The sequence below is a fragment of the Dreissena polymorpha genome, chromosome 2 (assembly GCF_020536995.1).
Source record: "Dreissena polymorpha isolate Duluth1 chromosome 2, UMN_Dpol_1.0, whole genome shotgun sequence".
NCBI classification, from domain to species: domain Eukaryota; kingdom Metazoa; phylum Mollusca; class Bivalvia; order Myida; family Dreissenidae; genus Dreissena; species Dreissena polymorpha.
The window spans coordinates 86,158,227-86,176,884 of record NC_068356.1 but is presented as its reverse complement, the minus strand read 5'-3'; the positions used below and the strand labels follow the sequence as shown (position 1 = coordinate 86,176,884).

The 18,658-nt window shown below is 34.1% G+C and overlaps 1 long non-coding RNA gene across 1 annotated transcript; it reads left to right on the top strand.

The window, feature by feature from the left end:
- The first annotated feature begins 877 nt into the window (after positions 1–877).
- Positions 878–2,886, top strand: LOC127870339 (uncharacterized). Its single transcript, XR_008044766.1, has 4 exons — positions 878–1,101; positions 1,315–1,335; positions 1,525–1,607; positions 2,661–2,886. It is a non-coding gene; the product is annotated as an uncharacterized LOC127870339 (long non-coding RNA).
- Positions 2,887–18,658: the final 15,772 nt, after the last annotated feature.

The window sequence follows — 18,658 nt, the reverse complement described above, 5'->3', positions numbered from 1 at the left end:
TGCCAGAATTACGTCAATGTCAATGATGTCATAGGTACAAATATTTTTGTACATGGTTATGTTTAAAGTCGTTTAGAAATTATAAAAGAACAGCGTAGCCCCTTTCCATTAAAAAGAAGAAAACAAACATGGACTATTGGATTACTTAATACTGGGCAGAAGTATGGAAGAAGCATAAAGATTTATTGATTATTTATGAATAAAACACTATTGGCGCCTATATCTATATATGACCAAAATGATTATAAATGTAAAATGTCTACAAATATAAATATTTCAGGCGAAGGAGTCTTTGCCACTTAGCCTTTTAAAAAAGGAGACTTTCTTCTCGAATACAAAGGGGATCTGATAACACGGTTAAAACATGCCCGGCAATTAGAAAAGGAGTATGAAAAGGAGGGTCAAGGCAGCTTCATTTACTTTTTTTAAATACAGAGACAAATCTTGCTGGTAGCTACATATATCTTTACTTTGCACATCAAACGTTTAAATCACGCCATTAGAAGAAGAATTATCTTTAGTTTTTTCACCATAATAATTAAATATGGCATGCGCGTTATTTAAGTTTAAAGCACCAGAAGTGTGTTTTTAAATGTCTTATTCAGCATTGACGCTACCAACGATATATTTCATAAGGGTCGAATGATAAATGATGCCGAAAATGGAGACGCAAAAAAAAGTGAATATAAATATAGCCAATCAGTTTTATGATTACATTCATGTTCATTCATGAGTTATTCATTTTAAATACAGATATTCAAATATCTTTTTGCCGTGAATTAAAATGTTTAATCATTGAACGTCGTCAAGCTCTACTTTAATGCGGTCTGTCTGATAATGTGTATTTGTTATTTGAATTGTCAGAAATGCACGGAGAGAAAAATGGGTATGTTTCACAGTGATTTGTTATTACTACACATGCATTAATACAAATGCGTTCTACTTTATGGTTTCATAACTAACGAACTTTCTAACACTGACTATGTGCAATACCAATTTTTATTGTTGTTTTGAATAGGCAACACAATGACTACTAGATCTACGGACAGCCAGGAACCAGGACAAACAACATCCATACACACGGAAGAAGTCAATGAGACGGTTTGTAATATTTCGCAAGGTCGAAGCTACTAAGGCGTATTTTCTGGTTGGTTTTGTCTTCAGTGAAATGGGCGTAAATTTGCCTTACTAAGGCGTATTTTCTGGTTAAATACCTTTAAGCCGTGAATTAAAATGGTTTATCATTGAACGTCGTCAAGCTCTACTTGAAATGCGTTCTGTCTGATAATGTGTATTTGTTTTTTGCATTTTCAGAAATGTACGGAACAAAAAAGGGTATGTTTCACAGTGATTTTGTTATTACTACACATGCCTAAATACATATTATGAACATCATGAAATTATTGTAATTGTTGTACAAGGAATTTATGCCAATGTGTTGTACTAAATGGTGTCATGAATAACGAACTTTTTAACTCTGACTAAATTATGTTTTATACCATTTTTTATTGTTGTTTTGAATAGGCAACACAATGACTACTAGATCTACGGACAGCCAGGAACCAGGACAAACAACATCCGTACACACGGAAGAAGTTGATGAGACGGTTTGTTATATTTCACTATGTCGAAGCTACTAAGGCATATTTTCTGGTTTGGTTTAGTCTTCAGTGAAATGGGCGTAATTTTGCCTTAAATTATATTGTGCCAATATTTATTCCGGTTGATGCTAATTGTTATTTGGGCTTAACATAACACGTTGGTCGATGATCATTATATTACCATGTTAAAGCACACGTTATGCGAATTTTAAAGAATAAAATATTGTTTACCAGTTGTAGTGACTATGAACTACTTGTCTTTCAAAATCTTCATATACACAAAGAATTCAGAATTTACACCTGTCAATGAAACTGGTGAGCATGTGTATTAACCACTGTAGTCTAAAGACATCGACTTCATCATAATAACAAAAGCGTTAATTATCGCTTATCCAAGAAGTGTAATATCATTAATTTTAATTTTCAGTATAAGACTTATACGATGCCAATTACTGTGTATGAAACTCTGAGACATTAGGAAATTTAACTTGCGTGTTACATATGGACATTGGTTGATATTTTATCTTAACGACAAAAAAACAATAGCGTATACTCGATATTTTGCTATACGATACATTCTGACATGGGTAAGAAAAGATAGTTCATTTTATACCCACCACCGCACAATACATACAGGATTTACTGTGAACCACAGTCCGTTCACCAGTTCTTTTTTCTTCCAACACATTTGTCCAGAGAAGTACAATACCTTTCATTTAACCGTGCATACCTTTTTTCTTATTAGTATCTGTAAAAAATATTCATTGTATACTTTTTCGAACTTTGATTACATGTTTGGAACAACCTGGTATATGTTATGACATGCTACATCGGTGTATGTAGCCAATCTTTAAAAAAGTAATTGTTTGATTCATTAGGCAAAACAATGTTTCCAAATTTGTCGTGTGACAACGAAGTCATTATCAGGTGCCGTAAGTACCTGGACGCTTTTGTCGTAATTTTGCTATGAAAAATTGTACTTAAGTATATATATTTAAAATGAATATCTTACACATGGCAGTTAGCGACGTCATGTGGTGTTTTATTATCCATGTACAGAAAAGGGTACTTCAAATACCAGGAGAACAAAACAAGCAGCCAAAAAGCAATGGAGTGAAAACGAAAAAGGAGCTGTTCACAGACGCTTTGATCGTTTTTTGATAATGGGTAAATTACCAGGGAAAAAAGAAATACTTGCATGTATTGAAAGTGAGAATGACCTTCACAACAGAAGTTGGAAAAATGTCAAAGACTTTTGCAGAAAATTAATTGAAACAAAAAAGCGACGGGGACTTTTAACTTAAAGAAATAGTACACATATAATGCACGTTTAGGAGAATACGTTAAAGGATGAAGTTGCCACATTTTTGTTGTGTTTTCTTGTTCTATATACTCTTTTCGAAAACGATAAATGTGTGCTTATTGTATTTGAATGTTTTATTAATACGGTTCAGTCAAAAACGATATTTGTTCATAATCATATCGCGAACAAATTAGGATTGGTATATAGTTCGGCCAAAGAGTGTTTCTTTGTACTTTCTATTACGAGTTTCTACGAGTTACTCACTATACAAGTTATTTTTTACCCTAACTTGGTGAATATGAATGATTATAGCAAACATGATAACAAATCAATCTAGAAGGCTAAACGTTCAGAGAAGGCACAAAAAAATCAGTCGGATAAATGGAAGCAAACATTTTGTTCAAGCATAACAAACAAACACTTTTAGATGTAATAAGATAAACATAAAAAACAACTGCTAAACTACTGCTACAATATGAAGAATACAAGTGAATATTTTGTCAATTTTACAAAATTTGTTCTGAATGACAGGTGTCTGACTTGCGGTTGAGTACTTAATAGTTATTTTAAAGTAAAAATTTACCAACATGTAAATTATTGCGTAAATATCGCACTAGAATTGATGAAGTAGTTGTTAAATATTACAATAATTTCCTACACAGATTTTTGTGCATTTGTTTTGCGTGTAGATATTCACATTAGCTATCAATTCACATATTTGCTTTGTGTATATAATTGGTATGTTTATATGTTTTTCATATCAAAATTGCTTGATCTACAAAAATTCGCGAGGAGTTATGCAGTTTTTCCCATGTTTTTAATTGAAGTTTATAATTCAACGACGATGAAAATTACTAAGATGCCAGATTTAGTTATGTTTTTGTCTCATTTATGGTTAAAGATCAATTAACATACCCATTTCCCAGACTAAGATATTGTTAAAACAATTTATCGCGTTTGCGACTGACCTCTTTTATGCATTCTAACACAAGCTATTTACTTGTTTTTTCGAAAACTCTTCATATACACACACTTGATCAAGCTGTAGATTACCTAGAACAAAACATATTTGAAACATATATTTATATGTGATATGTAAATGCATGCACAAAGCTAATAATTAATCATGTTTATACACTTTGCGATATGATGCTATAATGTCGGTTGTTTTAAGTGATTTATCATTATGTTAACCATGTTATCTGCCATCTGGAATGTAATTAAGTGTTTTGACATGTATGCGATTTTGATCTTGTTCGATTTGGTGCTGTATATTCAGAATTGAGTCACACTGTTATAATTTTCCTGTTGGTACTTATTATTTTTAAGTTGGCACCAACAAGGGTCTAACAATTGATCCACATGTGCACTCCCAGTAAGCATATATACTATAATGTAAGTGATTTAAAATAATATTAAACTACGTGTTTGATAAGTCTTTGCTTTGGTTCATATTTAATTATTAGTGTTTTTATATATTGATAATGCTGTCAAAATCAGCGGTGATTATACGTGTATAACAACATTAATTATAACTTTTATGTTGTTTTCAACAAATAATATATGAATGACACATCGGCATAACTTTTCAGTGCTTAAAATACACTCTTTCTATTATATTTTATGCAAAAATTAGGTACATAAGTTGGTTTACATAAAGGTAGTTTGAACAAAATACGTGAATTCAAATCTTAAGAAAAGGTGTTTGGTTTGCAAGGGAAAACAAAGCGATTGCCAGTGACTATTTTCCTTAAAATATAATCTGTTATTTCGACAGGTAGAATTAAATATAAGTTCATTATTAACGTTAATCCGTTTTTTGCATTCTCTACTCAAACAAGTGCATACATACTGTATTTTTAATACAGCACATGTGTAATGGTATCACAGTTGTAGAATAGGAATACATATATTATAACAATAAATACTGATCATTATTGAGATTGACCTACCGCCGTAGACTAAGTCACTGGCGCATCAAAATGCATTGTTATCAAGTCGTTTTGCTAGTTTACTAAACTATTTAGTTTCTCAGGCCTCGCCACATTCGTTGTGAAACGTTGATGATTGTTTAAAGTTACAGATTTTATTATTTTTGAAAATGCAATAAATGTATTTAAGACAATTTAAGTGAAGTGAAAGTTGCCATGCTTGTGAATGAATTTTCTGTTGTTTACCTGTTTCAGGGGATTAAATGCATGAGTTATTTTATAATGTCAGAGTAAGGACAATGTAAATTTACACTACTCAATCTACATGCATATGGGCAGTTCTACTATTAGGATAAAAAACTTCATAGTACGTGAAAATCGTGAATGCTTTTTTCTGATGGAAAAAAAGGAATTAAACAAATAAGCCGCCTCCCCCTCTCCTTCATTCGGTTTGACGAATAGCGTGGCCTGAAAAAAATAACATTATTTTTAAGTTTTAAGAACGAATTGTATTCATTTGTTGATTAATTGCACCATGATTGTTATGGTATAAAGCAGCACCTGCATGCTTGTAGTCGGCTTATAGCTAATGAAGTCATAAATGTATTGTTTGATTTGCGTCATGTCTCTTATGTTTATTTTGATGTGAATAATATTTGAGTCAATCAAATAAGGCATTTTTGTATAACTTATATAAGGTCATATGATAAACATATTTAATTTAAATATTGTTTCATACATATTCTTTTCAATTTTTGTACTAACTTAAATATTATCCATGAACGTGCACGCCATTGTCCTATTAACAACGGTACCATGATTACACACAATTACCCCTGTTGGTAAACGCAAATTCTCCGTTGGACATTATTGAAGTTCCACGGTGATAGCGCGCTTAAGTTCCTCTCTTGGTTAACACAATTCCCCTGTTGGCACACATTAAAGTTCCACGGTTGGTACGCACATAGTACCCCTGTTGGTATACACCGTTCCCCAGTTTGAACACATTGAAGTGCCACAGTTGGAACGCACTAAGTTCCCCTGTTGGTATACACCATTCCCCTGTTGGTACACATTGAAGTTCCACAGTTGGTACGCACTTAGTACCCCTGTTGGTATACACCGTTCCCCAGTTGGCACACATCGCAGTTCCTCATTTGGTACGCACATAATTCCCCGGTGTGCATGTACAATTTTCTTTGATTTATTACCCTATTTATCATAATTTTTATGTCAAAATCGTACTTTAGGTTCGAAACTTTTCTGTTCTTTATCACTTTCAGCTTTCTAGAATATGTGGAAATGGTGGTCCCCGGTTGGTAGGTTTAGAACACATTTCCCCGGTTGGAAGGTTTTACAAGTACGGGTGTTTGTGTGTGTGTGTGCGCGCGTGTGTGTGCATGTGTGTGCATGTGTGTGCACGTTTGTGTGTGTGTGTTTGTTTTTGCGTGCATGCGTGCATGATTTACACTTGTGCATGTCAATATGTTTTTCGCTAAAAATGGCTTATTAAATACATATTCGTTTACCGTGCCATAACACCAAGAAAAACAACAACACTATGATCAATATCATTAACACCACTAAAAACGGTAACATCGAGGATGATCAAGGAAACATTGTTTTGCAATTTTGATATATTGGTAAATGTTCTCCACGCCAGAGCCGTATGTATCAATACATTATGCACCGCTGAACATTATAATTGTGTCTTCATGCATCTACATCCAGTATGATATCGTTTTGACCACTGTGAAGAATAACGTTTAGAACCCGTGTCACTTACAACATTTTATATTGTTGGTGAGAAGTAAAAGGGGATAAAGTGGATTTATGCTTGTGTGATGACTGTAGCCATGTAAACGGGTTATCGTACGGCAAAACCCATCACGTAAAGAAGAGTCTTCAACTTTTCAAGAAAGCCTTGTTTTGCTATCAACACAAAGCTCGGAACAGGAAGGTACATAGATTTTTTTTCAAGTATAACAGTTTCATTATTCATAATTGGAGTAAAGTAAATTTTGTAGGAAAAGTGCACCCTGTCAGTGATTTTTACCACATAATCGGGCTCATATTTGCTTTCATTTTGAAAAAGAAAACGTGCCATGTAAGGAAAAAGTGGGATGATTGAACTTTACCGGTACGCAACACTTAACATCAAACAGCGTACCCTAACCCTTAACACCTAACATATAACAACTCACGCAACACCTTATAATCCTATTTATCCTATATATTTCCTTAGTATCGGGGGCTACCGCCCCCAAACCCCCGCTTTGTTTGATATACTCCTATAAATATGAGGTCGATTTACATCGGGGTAGCTTACGTCTAATTATTTTTACTATGTTTGATAGTGGTAAACAACTGCGTACCGGTAAAGTTCAATCTAGCCGAAAAAGTTGTGTTGTAAATGCATGGAAATCAAGGACAGCATATTTGAATTTTATGACCGAGTATTGATGAACAAACAACACAAAAGTATATTATGTCCAAAATACAAAAATTACTATTCTGAAAATGATATACTTTTTGTGTGATCATCTATATATATACATTCTTCATCCAATTGTTAATACCAAATACATGTATTATCCCTACTGGATATGTGGTGTTTACACTTACTTATTAATCCAGTTAAAAGGGGTTTATCATATAAAATACTGAGTAATGACATGCTATGTCGTGAATGTCTGAATAAATAAAAACGATGACGCATATCATAATGGATCATTTCACACTTCTCATGAAACACTAATATCAGTTCTTACTCCTATACAAGTGCTTGTGTATTTGACATTTGTATATAATTATTTTGTTAAAGAACTTGAAGAAAATGTTGTCAATTTATAGAAACAACTTTGAAAAGGCTTATTGAAGCCAAATTAATAAGAAAAGACCAAATATTTCTATTTTAATAAATACAAATAGTTAAAATTATTCATACACAATTTGCAATTGTGCATAATTTTGTTGACTGAAACTACCGTAATTACTTTATGTTTTCGGACACTGTAAGCAGAGCTCCAGATAAGGGTTTGTGAAATATTTAAATTACTGCCAGATTTTCAAAAAGAATTCTTAACTCTGAAATTTTATTCTTAACGTTACTACTAAGTTTTGGAAAATAATTCTTATTTTTTCTAAAAGACCTAAAAATAAATAATAATGGTTATTTTCATGCAAAAAAAAAATCAAAATAAACATACTAGCAACTTTATTTATGCGAGTTCAACAGTGTCTTTTCAGTATTATACAATGTTATTTTTCAAATACCTTCATATGCCCAAACTGTGCTTAGATTGTATGCCTTAGATGAATTTTTACATATTTCACAATTAGAACGGATCTCCCCTTCAATCTTTTCAACGATTAGCCACGGGACTTGTCCCTTCCACTCGTTCAATGTTTTTTTTGTGTTTAAGTTTGGACCCGTCGTGTTGCGTTTTTGTTTAGCTTTTCTGACTGTGTCGGCAACTGAACAAACAACATCGTATAAGATCTTTTCTATAATGTCTTTCTTAACATTTAACTTCGGCTTACTTTGCGTACAATATGTTAAAAGCGTGTTTTTGGACGCTTTGCATTTTTTTAGGACGTTCTCTGGGCGCCGCCATTTTTTTTGCCAGATAGACTGTATACGCCGCTTTTATTGGAAAAAGTGCGCTTTGTTATACAAACCTGATATCCATTCTATATAAGCACCGCAAAGATCTTTAATACGCAAAAAGAACTCAATAAAAATCGATACGATCCGATGTAAAAATAATATTCGTAACTGGATTTTGAAATTCTTAATGGTATGACAAGATTTTAAAATAAATACGTAACGGACTTGAAAATAATTCGTAATAACGAAAATACGACCCTTATCTGGAGCTCTGCTCTAAGTTTTCGGACACCCCTTTTTTTAGCAAAAATAATTATTTTTCGTGACTCTTAATTTTCGGACACTCGAGTTTTTGTCAATAATTAATATCTCTAAGTTTTCGGACAGTATATATTACAGCGCTGTTTTACCAAATGTTGGTCCTGTTTTTGATATATAATGACACTTCGATTATGGGGTTTTACAACCGGATTAACATCATAAAACGTGGCAGGTGAATGCCTGAGGGCAACGGACCATTATATTTGCATTATTGGGTAAATAACCCTGTAAACCGGTATTAAACATTGGTTTCGCCCGATAGCATAAGCGTTATGACAATTATCAGGGGTAGTGCCAATTAACAAGTTCAATTATCTAGCGCAATGGTATTACCGATTCTCAGTAAAATAGCTGTAACAAATAATAAAAGCTTCAAAGTGTGTGACACCCTATTGCAAGTTTAACGATTAATGGAAGGTGTAAGACAACAACTTTCGGAAACGAACAAACAAAGAATTCATAGTTTGCTTTTTTATTGCGTTAATTACAGGTTCATAATAGCGAGTATCGGTACATCACATGCTCTTCTGTGAACTCGTTGGCCAAAGTACAACCTAGTAGTAACTTTCTGTCAAATAATTTAAGCATTTAAAATTATTTAAAAGATAATGCAAACATAACTGTAATTTATTCTAAATGATATTTTACAAGCGCGTGCTATCACCGGTAGTCGTTGATACAATGGACGCTATTTTCGGACACTTCAATTTTTGACTCTAAGTTTTCGGATACCTGTATTTTGAGAATAATTTTCGTATCTAAGTTTTCGGACACGAATACAAATAATTATTTTTAAGTGTCCGAAAACATAGAGTTATTACGGTAATTGATGATCTTATGAACCTGTCTGAATATAACTACATGTACTAGTCAAATATCAACTTCAACATTTCAGTGATACATTGTATGCTGATTACCTGTGCAGGAGGAAAAAGAAAACAGACAGATTATGGACTCGAATTCAACCCGTAAAAAAGCTAGGAACTTGCAGTCACTGAGTGTTCTTGTTTACAGTCATGTGTTTAATGCTGCCACAACATAAATATTATAGCTGGCTCTGGACTCGACCATATGCATCTTAAAATGATCTTTGAACGCGATTGTCTCAAGAACATTTTTATAATAAATAACTTTGACGGTCAGCCCAGGGTCACCAATGCCAAGCGTCTTTTGGAGACACTTATTCCAACCTGTCAAAGTTCTTCAAAGAACTACCATGACAATCGTGTATTTGTTTTGTTTGTCATAATAAGTTTAATGTTTATTATCACTAGTATCACTAGTCATTGATACATTGATAAATCTATTTTCCTTTAAACGTGTTTGATTGAATGATTATATGTGCCTTGTTACTTAATTATTAATGTTCTTATTTCCCTGTAACATTTTCAAGTCTTATTCATAGAAGAACGCATTTCACATGCAATTTCAAACAAGGTTAGCAAATCTTACTGCACTGACTAGGTTTCGTCTCACACATGATATATGATATGTATGTATGTTTATATGTTTATGGGTTTATTATAGGCTTTTCCTCTTTTTTATGCCCCCCTTCGAAGAAGAGGGGGTATATTGCTTTGCTTCTGTCGGTCAGTCTGTCGGTCAGTCCGTCCACCAGGTGGTTGTCAGACGATAACTCAAGAACGCTTGGGTCTAGGATCATGAAACTTCATAGGTACATTGATCATGACTCGCAGATGTTCCCTATTGATTTTGAGGTCACTAGGTCAAAGGTCACGGTGACCAGAAATAGTTAAATGGTTTTTGAATGATAACTCAAGAACGCATACACCTAGGATCATGAAACTTTATGGGTAGATTGATCATGACTTGCAGATGACCCCTATTGATTTTGAGGTCACTAGGTCAAGGTCACGGTGACCCGAAATAGTAAAATGGTTTTCGGATGATAACTCAAGAACGCATACGCCTAGGATCATGAAACTTCATGGGTAGATTGATCATGACTCGCAGATGACCCCTATTGATTTTGAGGTCACTAGGTCAAAGGTCAAGGTCACGGTGACCCGAAATAGTAAAATGGTTTTCGGATGATAACTCAAGAACGCATACGCCTAGGATCATGAAACTTCATAGGTACATGTAGATTGATCATGACTTGCAGATAACCCCTTTTGAGGTCACAAGGTCAAAGGTCAAGGTCATGGTGACCCGAAATAGTAAAATGATTTTCGGATGATTACTCAAGAACGCTTTTGCCTAGGATCATGACACTTCATAGGTACATTGATCGTGACCCGCAGATGACCCCTATTGATTTTCAGATCACTAGGTCAAAGGTCAAGGTCACAGTGACAAAAATTGTATTCACACAATGGCTGCCACTACAACGGACAGCCCATATGGGGGCATGCATGTTTTACAAACAGCCCTTGTTTTATCTTTTTATAATAATTTTTGAACATTTAGCTCATCTTAATGCTCACATATAAAAATCTCAAATTCAGTATGGCGTTTCTGGAAAAGGGGGGTAGCCTTGATTGTAAAGCCGGAACTTTTCGTTTTCACTGGTGACCCCCATTTTTAGCTTATTATTATAAAACAATGTCTTTGCCATCAACTACAAGTTTCTGTATAGTTTTGTTTTCGTTTGTAAGTTTTTCATTGTTTGCAAAGTATTTTGTATTGTTTTCATTGTGTTCAACATGCTGTGCCCGTGCACGAAGTATTATGCCATCAAATTGAAGTTTTCAACTATGTTATTCAAAATGTTCCTATTTTTGGAGTGAGTATACGATTTCCATTATTTTTATCTCTAATTATGCGTTAAACACAAAATTGAAATCACCTCAAACTAAAATGTTTTTATCTTTGTTATTTATTTTATCGGAATGTAATGTTTAATAAAATTTGGATTCTTCTATATTCAGGCCGTAAACGTTTATTAATGTTAATTGTGTTTTGTGTATAATTATCCCCCGCCAGAGGCGGGGGGATATTGTTTTGGCATTGTCCGTCCGTCCAGCTGTCTGTCCGGCACTTTTGTGTCCGGAGCCATATCTTGGAAGTGCTTTGGCGGATTTCATTGAAACTTGGTATGAGTATATATATGCATAAGAGGATGATGCACACCAAATGGCATTGTACACCATCTGTTAAAAATAGAGTTATGGCCCTTTGTATCTTGAAAAAATGCTTTTTACTATAGGCACTTTTGTGTCCGGAGCCATATCTTGAAGTGCTTTGGCGGATTTCATTGAAACTTGGTATGTGTACAGTCATTGAAATTTAGATGTAAATCTACAAGCAAGTGGGGCTAGTAATATGCGAATTCGAAGTAGCCTGAGTCAGATTTTACTAGCCCAAACATTTTTGTTAAAAATGCAGATAAACATAACATAAAACATCCAAAGAAGCATTTATTTATTCAATCTTTAGAACACAATACAACACTCTTATTAATTTCATCCTCATCCAAGTCAGCTTCCTCTTCATCTGAGCCAGCCTCTTTCGGATCCTGAAATAAGAAGAAATTAATTTCACACACGGATTTCAATTTAATCACAATTATAAATATATACATTAAGTTTAGGTAAAAAATTAGCAGAAATGTATCCCATATATCCATGTGAAAGAGAGAGCAAACCTGAACCACCAGAAAATATATAAGCAATTTAGTGCTAGGTTATTCTACAAAAAGCCAGTTAACAAATGCGTCAATCACACTTACCTCAGATTTGCATTCCTCAACGACGTACTTCAATGACAACTGTTCGGCCATTACTCTCTGTGTCCCGAACGAAACGCAAAAGATTTATTTTACATAATAATAATCCGGGAACCACAAAACCATGCGCTTTATGCGCAGTAATCCAATTATCGGCTGATTGCCCAGCACGTGCGCGCAGTGTGTTAAAACATAAGCAGCTGTTGATTTAAGCGGCTCAAAACTTCGTTTACAAATATTGAAAATGAAATTCGAACTTGTTTTGTTAAATGAATTGTACAAGCAACTAGTTTTTTGCTGTCGGACTAGTGCGAATTTCGACGACTGTGTGTATATACATATGCATAACAGGATGATGCATGCCAAATGGAATCGTACACCATCTGTTAAAAACAGAGTTATGGCCCTTTGTATCTTGAAAAAATGCTTTTTACTATAGGCACTTTTGTGTCCGGAGCCATATCTTGGAAGTGCTTCGGCGGATTTCATTGAAACTTGGTATGAGTATATATATGCATAAGAGGATGATGCACGCCAAATGGCATTGTATACCATATATCTGTTAAAAACAGAGTTATTGCCCTTTGTATCTTGAAAAAATGCTTTTTACTACAGGTTCTTTTGTGTCCGGAGCCATATCTTGGAAGTGCTTTGGCGGTTTTCATTGAAACTTGGTATGAGTATATATATGGATAAGAGGATGATGCACACCAAATGGCATTGTACACCATCTGTTAATAATGGAGTTATGGCCCTTTGTATCTTGAAAAAATGCATTTGTTTGCGTGTCAGCAGCTATATCTTGGGAGTGCTTTGGCGGATTTCATTGAAACTTTGAATGAGTATATATATTGATTAGATAATAATTCACGCCAAATGGCATTGTACATTATCTGTTAATAATGGAGTTATGGCCCTTTTTATCTTGAAAAAATGCTTTTTTGAGTGTCAAATATAACACTTGTGTCCAGCAGCATATTGGCAGGGGATATCAATTCAACAAATTTGCTTGATATATCTATACTTGCTTGTCTGACAATTATTATTTCTTTCAAGTTATCCACTGTTATTCCTGTATTACTTTTGATCAGTAAAGTGATGCCTTGTTTATTTGTCCGCTAAGATAAATATCTCCGTCCCATGCACTTTTCAATGTTTGTGCGCAGGTACGTGTGATGTGATTTTCCTGTAAAAGACATCTTTTCGTCTAACCATTTGAAAATTTTAGTATGTTTGTCTTTGTTATTTAGCCCTTTTACATTTAGAGTACATATGTTAATATTCATACAAAAGGAGGAGAAATACATGCCACTTTTCTTGTTTCTAACATTTTAAAATCATTTTGTAGAGCTAGATTATTTATTGATACTAAATTATGCAAAACTATATTACGCTTTGACGTTAAAAACAATAACCTTCCATGTCGTTGATACATTCTGTTCATTAAATTGATCTACGTACTTGTTCATTTATTACAATGGTATTGGTAACTATGCCCTGCCTTCATTTAAATTGATCTCGATACCATTTTTTGAACATTTCATTATCATTAACCAGGTTTTCCAAAGGAAAAAACTGGTTATTAGATTGGCGAATGCGGGCGGGCTGGCTGGCTGGCTGGCGGGCGGGCGGAACATGCTTGTCCGGGCCATAACTATGTCGTTCATTGTCAGTTTTTAAAATCATTTGGCACATTTGTTCACCATCATTGGACGGTGTGTCGCACGAAATAATTACGTCGATATCTCCGAGATCAAGGTCACACTTTGAGTTCAAAGGTCAAAAATGGCCATAAATGAGCTTGTCCTGGCCATAACTATGTCATTCATTGTGAGATTTTAAAATCATCTGGCACATTTGTTCACCATTATGGGACGGTGTGTCGCACGAAAGAATCACGTCAATATCTCCAATGTCAAGGTCGCCACGACTAAAAATAGATTTTTTTTAAAAACAAACTTACAAAGGGGGTTAATTTTGTTTGTTCATTTCAAAAGTTCAGTTTGAGTTTTCTCCCTTTATCAGAATTTTTTTTCACAATGAAAACATGGTTTTGTGACAATTTTGTCCCTTGTTAACACTTTGCTTTCCGCGTGGTAAGACCACCATTGTTAAATGAATGAATAATTTAGTGAATTAGTTAAATGTGTTTGAATATCGTTCCAAAATATTTTATAACACTTGTTAGTGATGCTATCAGATCCCGAACTTTTGTTTTTTTGCATTTCTTTAAGAGCTAGTCCACATTCATATTCAGTTAGTAATCCGTCACATACTTCTTTTTCCTCTTCATTTAAAGCATGACGTGTTTTTTTACAGAGGGTGTTATTTTCAACATTCTTTCGTTTATAGGGTTTCAAAAAATAGGCTTGATTGGGTTTATAACGTTCCATTTTATTTATATTTTCTCTCTGATAGGCGTTTCTTGTTTGATTTAATTATTTTTAATTTGTTTAGCAGTCACATAAACAACCAAGCTATGTAATATGGAATTTTTACACCCATTATTGCTGCTTCTTCCTGTATTTGCGCGATGATTATCTGAGATATTAACTCTATGATTCTACATTCTCAAATCTTTTCTATAAAGAAGGAATGTAGTTGACAATTGTTAATAGTTTTATTTGATCGTTCGTCAAAAAGTTGTAATTCTGTTACTCTTGTATCTTCAATGCAATTGAGTAATTAAATAGTAATTAAATTGAATGCGTTTTAATTCCCTTTTATTATTGTTTAATTTGAGTTACAATGCTATGACGTTAAATTTTATTTACACTTAAATGTATTATAATATTGCTGGGCCAAGTGTGAGGTTGAGCGCTCTATAACCAGGTTTAAACCCCCAATGCTTTGCATTGACCGTTCCAAGGCGGTGACCCCAGCTTTATTCATATTTTGTGTTTATGTTGGTTTGTATTGAGCTGTATTGTGCTGTTTTGTACTGTTTGGGCAATCGGTCACTTGCCTTAAATAAAGGACCAACTAATTGTTTTTAATAAAAATTCAATACTGCTCCAGCAGCTGGAGTTTCACTTCTTTATATTGTACTATTATTTGCACAATATTCATATTCAGTTTGTAATCCTTCACATACTTGTTATTCCTCTTTCTTTAAAGCATGATGTGTTATTATTTTACAGAGGTTGTTATTTTCGACATTCTTTCGTTTATAGTGTTTCAAAAAATAGGCTTCTTCTATTATTTGACTTTTATTTGATATGTCTTTGCCATTAACTACTAGTCTGTGTATAGTTTTGTGTTTGCTTCTACGTTTGAAAATGTTTGCACAGTATTTTGTATTGTTTTCATTGTGTTCAACATGATGTGCCTGGCTCGAAGTATTATGCCATTGAGGTGTGTGTGATAAATTCCTTCTATTATATTTTTTTTATGCCCCCCTTCGAAGAAGAGGGGGTATATTGCTTTGCTCATGTCGGTCGGTCGGTCGGTCCATCCACCAGGTGGTTTCCGGATGATAACTCAAGAATGCTTGGGGCTAGGATCATGAAACTTCATAGGTACATTGATCATGACTCGCAGATGACCCCTATTGATTTTGAGGTCACTAGGTCAAAGGTCAAGGTCACAGGTGAAGGTCACAGTTACTGGAAATAGGCATTTTAAGGATTTAGCATGGTTCAAACAAGGGAAACAACTACCGTTTATGCATGTTCTTTTTATTACAGCATTTGCCTCCCTTTAATTCATTTAAAATCTCATTTTACAGCAGAGATTCCAAATCTGACCTGTAAATGAGCCCCATATTTACTGCAAGTGCTAGGTTACCTTTTCCCATTTGATCATTCTTAAGTATTGGTATTGTAATGCTGCTGCTACTGCTACTGCTGCGACTACTACTTCTACTACTACTACTACTACTACTACTACTACTTCTACTACTACTACTACTACTACTACTATTTATACTACTACTACTACTACTACTACTACTACTACTACTACTACTACTACTACTACTACTACTACTTCTACTACACCACCACTACACCACCACCACCACTACACCACCACCACCGTTCACAGTGACAAAAAACGTATTCACACAATGGCTGCTACTACAACTTATAGCCCATATAGGGGGCATGCATGTTTTACAAACAACCCTTGTTTTGTAAGAATTTCCTTCTTCAATGGAGGTGGCATAATTTGTGTTTCTTTTATGCATCTGTTTTTCAAGTGCTTCAATTACTTTTATGGCTTCATTTTCAAGTTTGTGTGTTTCTTTTTTTTTTAGCTTACCTGAGCACAACGTGCTCATGGTGAGCTTTTTAGATCGCCTTTTGTGCCTTGTCTGTCGTGCAGCGTCAACATTTACCTTGTTAACACTTTAGAGGTCACATTTATTGTCCAATCTTCATGAAACTTGGTCAGAACATGTGTCCCATTAATATCTTGGACGAGTTCGAAAATGCTTCTTGTTGTTGAAAAACCTGGGTGTCAGGGGGCGTGGCAGTTTTCCTAATATGGCTATTGTAAAACCTTGTTAAGACTCTAGAAGTTACATTTTTTGTTTAATCATCATGAAACTTGGTCGGAACATGTGTCCCAATAAAATCTTTGACAAGTTCAAAAATGGTTCCGTTTGGAAGAAAAACATGGCCGCCAGGGGGCGGGGCAGTTTTCCTATTATGGCTATAGTAAAACTTGTTCACTCTGTAGAAGTCAAATTCATTGTTCAATCTTCATGAAACTTAGTCAGAACATTTGTTCTAATGATGGGGGGGGCAGTTGTCCTTATATGGCTTTAGTGAAAACTTATTGACGCTATATTAGCCTTATTTATTGGCCAATCTACATGAAACTTGGTCAAAACATTATTTTGTCCCAATGAAATCTTAGCGAAGATTGAAACTGGGTCATATGAGCTTAAAAACTAGGTCGCTAGGTCAAATATAAGAATAAACATGTTGAAAGTCACTTTTTTGGTCTAATCTTCATGAATCAGTTTGCATTTGTCCAGAATAGTCTAGTTCCTTTTGCTCTCAGGTGAGCGCCTTAGGGCCTAACGGCCCTGTTGTTTTAAATGACGTGCATTTTATTGTTGTGTTAAGTATCTTGCCTTTAATTATTTCCCATAAGGTGTTTGGATTTGCATCTTTGTTATCTTAAACTGTATTGGTTATTACCTGTTATATTTGTGTTTGATATTGTGTATCTTTTCAGAAGCTATTATTAACTTTTAAAGTACCTTGGGCCTCTTTCAGGTTGTATTTCATGCAGTTAAAGTTCAACTATCGAGTGATCAGTCATAAATCCTGGTTTTAAAGTTGCATGTGTTGATAAGGTTGCAAATAGACTCGCATATTTAAAAAAATCTTATCTCCAAAATATTGCTGTTTTTGTGTTTGAGTGCCAGGTGAATTTTCTTTCATTATGATAAACTGTATGCCTTATGTCTATCAAATTGTTAAGAACATTATTAAAATCCTCTCCGACTATAATGTTCTTATCTTGGTTATTTATTATAACATTTGGATTCATCTATGTTCGGACCGTAAACGTTCATTAATGTTAATTGTTTTTCGTGTATTTTTATATCTATACCTGCGTGTCTGCCAATAATTATTTCGTTCAAGTAATCCACTGTTATTCCTGTATGACTTTTACTCAGACAAGCGATGCCTTGTTTATTTGTATGTTGTCCGCTAAGATAAATATCTCCGTCCCAACCACTTTGTATGTCAATGTTTTTGCTAAGGTATGTTTTAGGTGACTTTCCTGTATAAAAAAGACATATATTACTTTTTTTGTGTAACCATTTGAAACTTTTAGTGCATTTGTCTTTGTTATTTAGCCCTTGTACATTTACAGTACATATGTTTATACTCACACAAAAGGACGGAATTGCATGATACCATTCTTGTTCCAAACATTTTAAAATCATTGTGTAGAGCTAGATTATTAGTTAATAGTTCATTATGTCAAGTTATATTAAGCTTTGATGATAATAACAATTACCTTTAATGTTGATACATTGTGTTCATTAAATTGATCTCAGCACGAAGTACGTGTTCATTTATTGTGATGATATTAGTAACTTTGCCCTGCCTTCAGATTGATCTCAAAACCATTTTCAAACATTTCATTATCATTAGCACTTTCCTTTCAAAATGCCATCATTGTCATTATATTGACTGAAAATAGTCTACCAGTCACACATAACTTAATTAATATCTCCCTTTT